General features: G+C 43.0%; 1 pseudogene; it reads right to left on the minus strand.

The window, feature by feature from the left end:
- Positions 1-5,014: 5,014 nt before the first annotated feature.
- LOC118679022 lies at positions 5,015-6,695 on the minus strand (annotated as a pseudogene).
- Positions 6,696-7,566: the final 871 nt, after the last annotated feature.

Consider the following 7,566-nt stretch of genomic DNA (forward strand, 5'->3'; position numbering starts at 1 on the left):
CCTGCTCTACAGATGATTTCACTTAAAAGATGTGATATCGCAGGAAAAAAAGCAATGCTGAGTTGACATTTTCACTGTAAATCCCTATTTGTAGCAATTTGTTTTAAATTCTATTTCCAATTATATGAGGATAAAATTAGGCACTTAACTTGTCATTAAAATGCAATTTTTGTTTTCAATATAAGTATTTGAATCAAATACTTATATAGGTAAAACAGTTATTTAGTTTCAGTCTATCTATATAGTAAACCTTATGTTTACTATATTCAGGACGTACATGAAAATAAGATATTTTCAGGTAACTGAAAGAGGAAACTTCAAATGTAACTAGAAAGAAGTGAAAAGAATCAGACTCTTAACTTCTCTTTACAGCCTCATGGGTGCAGATAGATGAGCATTTGAATAGTGCCAAGCTCCCTACCCTTGTGTTGACCAAAAGAGGACAGGCATAAATTGATTATGAATATTCAGAGGACAGTCCGATCCTCTTCTACTTTGTCATTTTACTGGAAAGTCTACAGAAAACATTCAGATAAGTCTAATTGTATGACTTGTGATGCTATTTGTGGAGTGTATTATTTAAAATTTTGTCCAGAATTAGATGTCTGTTTGCATCATTTATTTCCATAAATCCACTAGCAGAGCAAAGAGCATTTCTTCAAATACTTACACAATCCTAATTTTTATTATTAGAAAACCTAGAACTAATAAAGCTTCCAACCCCAACCCCACCAACCCTACTCTCTCCCCCTTTACAGCCCCCCTTCCATGCTGAGAGAATTTAGCAGCATTCAAGCCATTACTTACTGTTTAAGGGAAATGACAGATAAGACTTACACATGTTTTTCAAAAATAAAAGTTCTGACAGAGTGAACTAATCTGTACATTAAATCATAATAATTTCCCAAGTTTCCAGTTTGGTAAAAGGAGAACAAACTAAAGAACCATCTGATTTTTTTTATCTTGGTCAATCTGTAAGGATTTATCTAAATTATAACCTTGTCTATGTCATTAGAATTATGTAAGAATAATTTAATATTAATGTTACATTCTCAGCAAAGGCAGCAAAACATATTTCAGTAACTAAGGTTAAAAAATTTGAATTCTCCTGAAACAAAGATGTATACACAAATGAATAAAGAAAAAATAATTTTTAAATAAACTAATGACATTCTTAAATATAATTGACCCAATTATATTTACCTAGTGAAGATTCGGTACCCAGATTCTCAAGCTAAGGGACTCAGTCTGTCCCTGTGAGCTTTCAAGTAAACAGCCTCTTCTTTAGCGATGAAACACAGGACTCTCGACAGTTTTATGTATTCACCTTTAAGACCTATGACATGTTGCAATTTGTAATTTTAAGTATCTATTAAAACCCCTCCCACTCTATATACAACTGATGTGAAGAGAAAAGATTATTCAGGACACATAGTATAGATATTTTATGGGTATTCTCATCTTGTGGATTTCACAGTGTGTACCTTTATGTTTCTAAATTGGCTCTTAAAATAACCAGCAGAGGGTGAGAAGATTGCAGAATGATGATTCCTAAAAGAAGAAGAAAGGGAAGTTTTGATGAATTGAGAGTCTAACATTGGCTTCGGAGGGACTTGGCCTGAGATTTGAACACTTTCAAACTCTATATTATAAAGATCTTCAGCAAGTGAGAGATCATCACTTATAACCACACTAGAGGCCCAGTGCATGAATTCGTGCACCAGTGGGGTCCCTCAGCCTGGCCTGTATGATCAGGCCAAAACCAGCTGCCTGACATCCTCCAAGGGGTCTTTGATTGCGAGAGGGCACACGCTAGGCCGAGGGTCCCACCAGTGCATGATCGGGGCCAGGGAGGGATGCAGGAGGTTTGCCAGCTGGAGAGGGACTGCGGGAGGGCTCCAGGGCATGTCCAGCCCGTCTCACTCAGTCCTGATTGGCTGGACCCCAGTAGCAAGCTAACCTACTGGTTGGAGCGTCTGCCCCCTGGTGGTCAGTGCACATCATAGCGAGTGGTTGAGTGGCCTTAGCATATCATTAGCATATTATGTTTTGATTGGTTGAATGGCTGACAGGTCAACCAGACACTTAGCATATTAGGCTTTTATAATATAGGATGGACTAGAAAAGACAGCATAACTCAGGAGAAATCAGAATTTTTGTTTTTTGGTAGGGATGCTAGTATTGATATACTTATGTATCCACCTATGACATAACAAAACTGACTAAAGTTTAATTAATACAGTGGAACCTCAGCTCTCAAACCTAATTCATTCCAGAAGGCTATTCAAGAAGCAAAGTGTTCAAAAACAGAATCTTTTTGTAGTATTAGAAATTATGCAAATTGAATTAATCCATTCCAGAACCCTAAATGATTCCATTTTAACCTTTCTTATACACAGTACATTCCTAATGGACTGTTTAATCTATAAACAAATACCTCTTTTCTTAAATTTACTGAACCACTTCTTATACTAGCCTTAAACCAGTGACTTTCAACACTTGTTCCAGGGGTGCAGCATTTTTGCTTTTCACATATTACTGCCTCTGAAATGCTGTCACCAGCTAACTACATTTCTTTCATCCAAATTAACAACAGTTTTTCTACCTTTTTGATTGCCTGTGATCTTTGTTTTGTGAACACATTCACACCCTTAGCAACATCAGCACACCTGATGGCCTCTTTATGCTTTAAAATTATGCTAATTGTCCATTTCATCAGCAACAAAGGCAAACACACACAGACACACACACCACGAATATATTCACAGCACAATTTCCTGATTTGTTTTTTGAAAACCTCAAGGTTTAGAGGTAAACAGATTCACACTCTTTCCGTTGTTTGCTACCTGAGAGGTACTTTTTATCATAATTTCGTTGAGAACCAAATTGTATGAAATGAGGACATTTGAGAACTGAGGTTTGACTGTATTAAATGCCAGTAGGGTAAAGATATTTCTGTTTCAGATAATAGTGGGGAATTGTAACCCACCTCACCATTCTTTTGACAATGTTTCTGTGAATGCTGACTCTGACTAATATGTAGCTTGTAGATAAATAGCCTCTATAATAATAAAAGCATAATATGCTAATTAGACCAGACATCTTTCTGAATGACCTTCCAGATGAATCCAGGGCTGCAAGGGAAGCCCAGATCCCAGGTGCCTGCTGGCAGCAGGAGGAAAGCCTGAGTCCCAGGTGCCAGAGGGAAGCCAGTGCTGGCAGCTGGGGGAAGGAAGGCCTACTCTTGCATGAATTTCATGCGTAGGGCCTCTAGTCCTATATAATAAAGAGGTAATATGCAAATTAACCCTCACACCCTCACTAGATGGCTGCCTATGACCAGGCTGGCAGGGGGGTTAGTGAGGGACGACCAAATGACTGAGCAGCAGGCTACATGGGGCAACCAGGCTGGCAGGGGGGGCAGTGAGGGGTGACCAAATCACTGAATAGCAGGCTGCTTGGGGAGACCAGGCCAGTACTGGGGGTAGTGAGAGACAACCAAAAGACTGAACAGCAGGCTGTGTGGGGCAACCAGATCGGCAGGGGTTTAGTGAAGGATGACCAAATCACTGAACAGCAGGTTGCATGGGAGATCAGACCAGTGTGTGTGTGTGTGTGTGGGGGGGGGGGCTGTGAGGGGCAACCAGGCTGGCAGGTGGGGCAGTTAGGAAAGACCAGGCCGGGGGGTGCAGTTGGGGGTGACCAGGCTGGCAGGGGGGCAGTGAGGGGCGACTAGGCCAGTAGGGTGGCAGTTAGGTGTGACCAGGCAAGCAGGCAAGTGAGCAGTTAGGATACAGAGGTCCAGGATTGTGAGAGGGATGTCCGATTGCCAGTTTAGGTCTGATTCCCGGGATTGGGCCTACACCAGCAGTTGGACATCCCCTGAGGTGTCCTAGATTAGAGAGGGTGCAGGCTGGGCTGAGGGGACGCCCCTGTGCACGAATTTTGTGCACCAGGCTCTAGTGTTTGTATAAGAATCCTAGGAACCAACTTCCGAAGATACAGACCTTTAGGAATTCCAACTCCAGGACATTTGCTAACCTTCAAACAAAACCAGGAAGATGCACACCAGACCATCACTTGACCAGTTTCAAGGTTCTTACCAGACTGGACTGTGATGGCCTGCAAGTACAGAACTTTACAAACCCCTCCTATGGATTTCCTTGTCCTACTTTCCCTTTCCCACCTCATAAAAACTCTGCCTTCTCTGAGGTGGGGAAGCAGGCTTTAGACAGAAAGCCCCCCATCTTCTCAGGTGGCTAAGAAGTATACTAGCCTTAAACCAGTTATGCTGTCTTTTCTAGTCCATCCTATATTATTTAAGGCTAACCCTTAAATAAACCTCTTTCCTTTCTCACCAGCACCTGTCTCATGAGTCTGGCTTTTGTTGTAGCAGACATCCAAACCTGGGTTTCAGTTACATCATCTCCACAGAATCTTTCTCTAAATAGGTGATGTTAGAAGAGGAGTCCAGAGGTGGAATCACAGTCCATAGATTTAAATATAAGCTCCTGTGACTACCAGCTGTGTAACATTTCTCAGCTAAATGGAGAAAAAATAGTAGCACTTCTGTGGGATTTACTTGGGGCTTAGAGAAGAGAAGTCATATCAGATGTTGTGCTGGCCCCAATCTAGGCACATACATTGTGTATCACTCCTCCCCGAAGAAGCCAGGAGTCAATGCGCCATGTGGAGAATTCTGACCAATTCCAATACAGGAGATGGAAAAGAACAACCAGGTAAAGTCATGTTCACCCCTAACAGACATTTCTGAGACAGGATGGTTCCCTGTGGCCTGCGAAGAAGTCATCCCACTGAAATGGAGTAGCCAGGTTTTTAAATGCTGTTACTTTTTTTTTTTTTTTTTTACTTTAATAAAAACACTGTATTTTCCATTATATTAGCAAATAGACAGAAGAGCAATTTAAAACATGGAGTCAAACCACTGATTTTCCCACCCACAAATATATATCAGAGTTACTTGTGGAGGTTTTAAACATGCTAAGCCTAGGCCTCACTCTTGGAGAAGGTTTGTGACAGGGGTCAGGGCCTGTGTAATTTTCAGAAGCTCTCCTCCTGGGTGAGCCACTGATTTTAGGTCCACTGGGGCACTTTGGGTTTGGGGGCCACTGTGGGGGCCATGGAGAACTTTCCTTGCAGGTTTATTAGCTGTAGTGAGGACCTTGGCCTCTGTCCTTTGGGGCATCTCTCTTGGGTCTTTTTCCTCCAGCAGAGCGTTTCCTTCCTTCTCCATCTTTTCTTTGATTATTGGTTTCTTCCCTGGACCTTCGGCTGGGGTCTTGGGCTCTGCTGCTTCTGGGATCTCATGAGATGTGTTGTGACCAGGACTCTTTTTTGGAGACTTCTTTCTTGTGGCATGTTTTTGTATTTTTGCGTATTCTTTGGCAAGAGTTCTTATTAGAACCAGTCGTGGAATTTCTTCTTCAAATTCGCCTTGTACTTTATATTGAGCTCTTATTCTGTGGGTCTCTTTCTTCTCAGGCTTGGGGGAGATCTCTTTCTTTTTGGGACCAGGGTCCTTTACTGGAGGTTCACTAGTAGTTAGGGATGATGTAGTCTTCCTAACTTGTTTCGTAATCCTTATGTTTCTCTTTTCTCCTTTTGTTCCTCATTATATTCTTTTTGTTTTTGTATTTTATTTGCTTCTTTTTTTCTTCTGACTAGGAGTGCACAGTCCTTTAACTTTATCCTGGCTGCTGACAAATGAAGAAAAGATGGGAAGCCCATCATTAGATGAGTGGATAAAATATATGTGGCACATTTACACAATGGAATACTATGCAGCTCTATAAAAGAAGGGACTCTTACACTTTGAGACAGCATGGAGACACCTGGAGAGCACCATGCTGAGTGAAATAAGCCAGTCAGAGAAAGACAAACACCATGTGATATCACTTATATGTAGAATATAATGGACAACAGAAACTGGCAAACAAAGTAGGACCAGAAGCATGATTGCACGGAACAGATTGACAGGTGTCAGTGGGGAGGGGAGAGGAGGACAGGAAAAGATTAACCAAAGAACGTATATGCACATGTGCATAGCCCATGCACACAGACAACAATATAGTGAAGGAGGGCAGGGGCTGGGTGAAGGGGGAGGAAGGGGCATGAGAATGGAGGCCATCTGTAACAGTGTCAACAATTAAAAAGAGCCTGGCCAGCATGGCTCAGTGGTTGAGTGTCGACCTATGAACCGGGAGGTCATGGTTCAATTCCTGGCCAGGGCACATGCCCTAGTTGCAGGCTCAATCCCTAGTGCAGGAGGCAGCTGATCAGTGATTCTCTCATCATTGATGTTTCTAACTCTCTCTCTCCCTCTCCCTTCCTCTCTAAAATAAATACGAATATATTTAAAGACCAAATAAAAAATAAAAGATGGGAAGGTCAACTGATCTCTGTTTTCACATACAAGCATCTCATGCTCTCCCATTCCTGGCAATTTCTGTGAAAGCTTTTCCATGACAGCAACAACATGTGGGGTGATGTGCTGAACCTGCACTCCAGTGGGACCTGTGGGCACTGCTGCAAGGACCGAGTTTTAGAGATGATCAAGACGGTTCCTGTATGAATTTGTTGACCTCCCTGGAAAGACTCTTAGCTTGAAGGTTTTCAGGTACTGGAACTTTCTTTCTCTTATAGAAATGCCTCCTAGGGGTGAGGATAAGAGCCATCTGATTCTTGCATCAGTGAGGAATGGAAACTACCCAGTGCATATAAGTATAGTAGGTCCTGGGGTTATGTTGGAGATCTGTTCCTACAGCATGACGTAACGCAATTTTCACTGTAAGTTGGAACCCACCTACATAAGCACCTACATCACTCACATGGAGCACATGCACAGCAGTAATGTAGTGAAACAGTAAAAAAAATTAAAAGAAAGATAACAATTCCTGACCTTTACTTGTGGTAAATAAATAATCCTAATAATAGACAAACATGGTAATTGACCATACCTTCGCTATGCCTCCCATTGGCTAATCAGTGTGATATGCAAATTAACTGCCAACAAAGAAGGTGGCTAATTTGCATACTGCAGGCAGGGCAGGGCAGCACGTGAGCCGCCATCCAGGCCCAGTGTGCGACCCCAGAAGCCGCCTGCCTGCCATCCAGGGCCCGGATCCGGGTCCCGGGCAGCAGGCCAGTGCCCGTGTGCAGCTGCAGAAGCCGCCTGCCTGCCGCAGCCCACTATGATCCACTGAGTTATGAGGCCAGAGAGCAAGGAGAACTTCTGCCCCTGAGTCAAAGTGGGAAGTGGAGGACACGGCCTCCCCTCCTAAAGTCACCAAAGGACAGGACCTAACCTAAGCCACATCCTCTGAGACAGCCCGGCAGGCACCACTGACCCTCTGTGCAGGCCGGGCCCCCCTCCCCCTTCCCCTGTCCCTGCACAGCTCCCATAGCTCCCCACTGGCTGAGTAGGAACAACAGGTTTGCAGCCACAGGGGCGATTTAGCAGCTAATAAAAAAATGAAAAACGCGAGAACGAACAAATGAAGCAGCTACTGCAGTGGGGAAAAGACGTTCATCAAATTCGTTGTCTCT

This window comes from Myotis myotis, unplaced genomic scaffold (genome assembly GCF_014108235.1).
Source record: "Myotis myotis isolate mMyoMyo1 unplaced genomic scaffold, mMyoMyo1.p scaffold_m19_p_22, whole genome shotgun sequence".
In the NCBI taxonomy this organism is placed as follows: Eukaryota; Metazoa; Chordata; class Mammalia; order Chiroptera; family Vespertilionidae; genus Myotis; species Myotis myotis.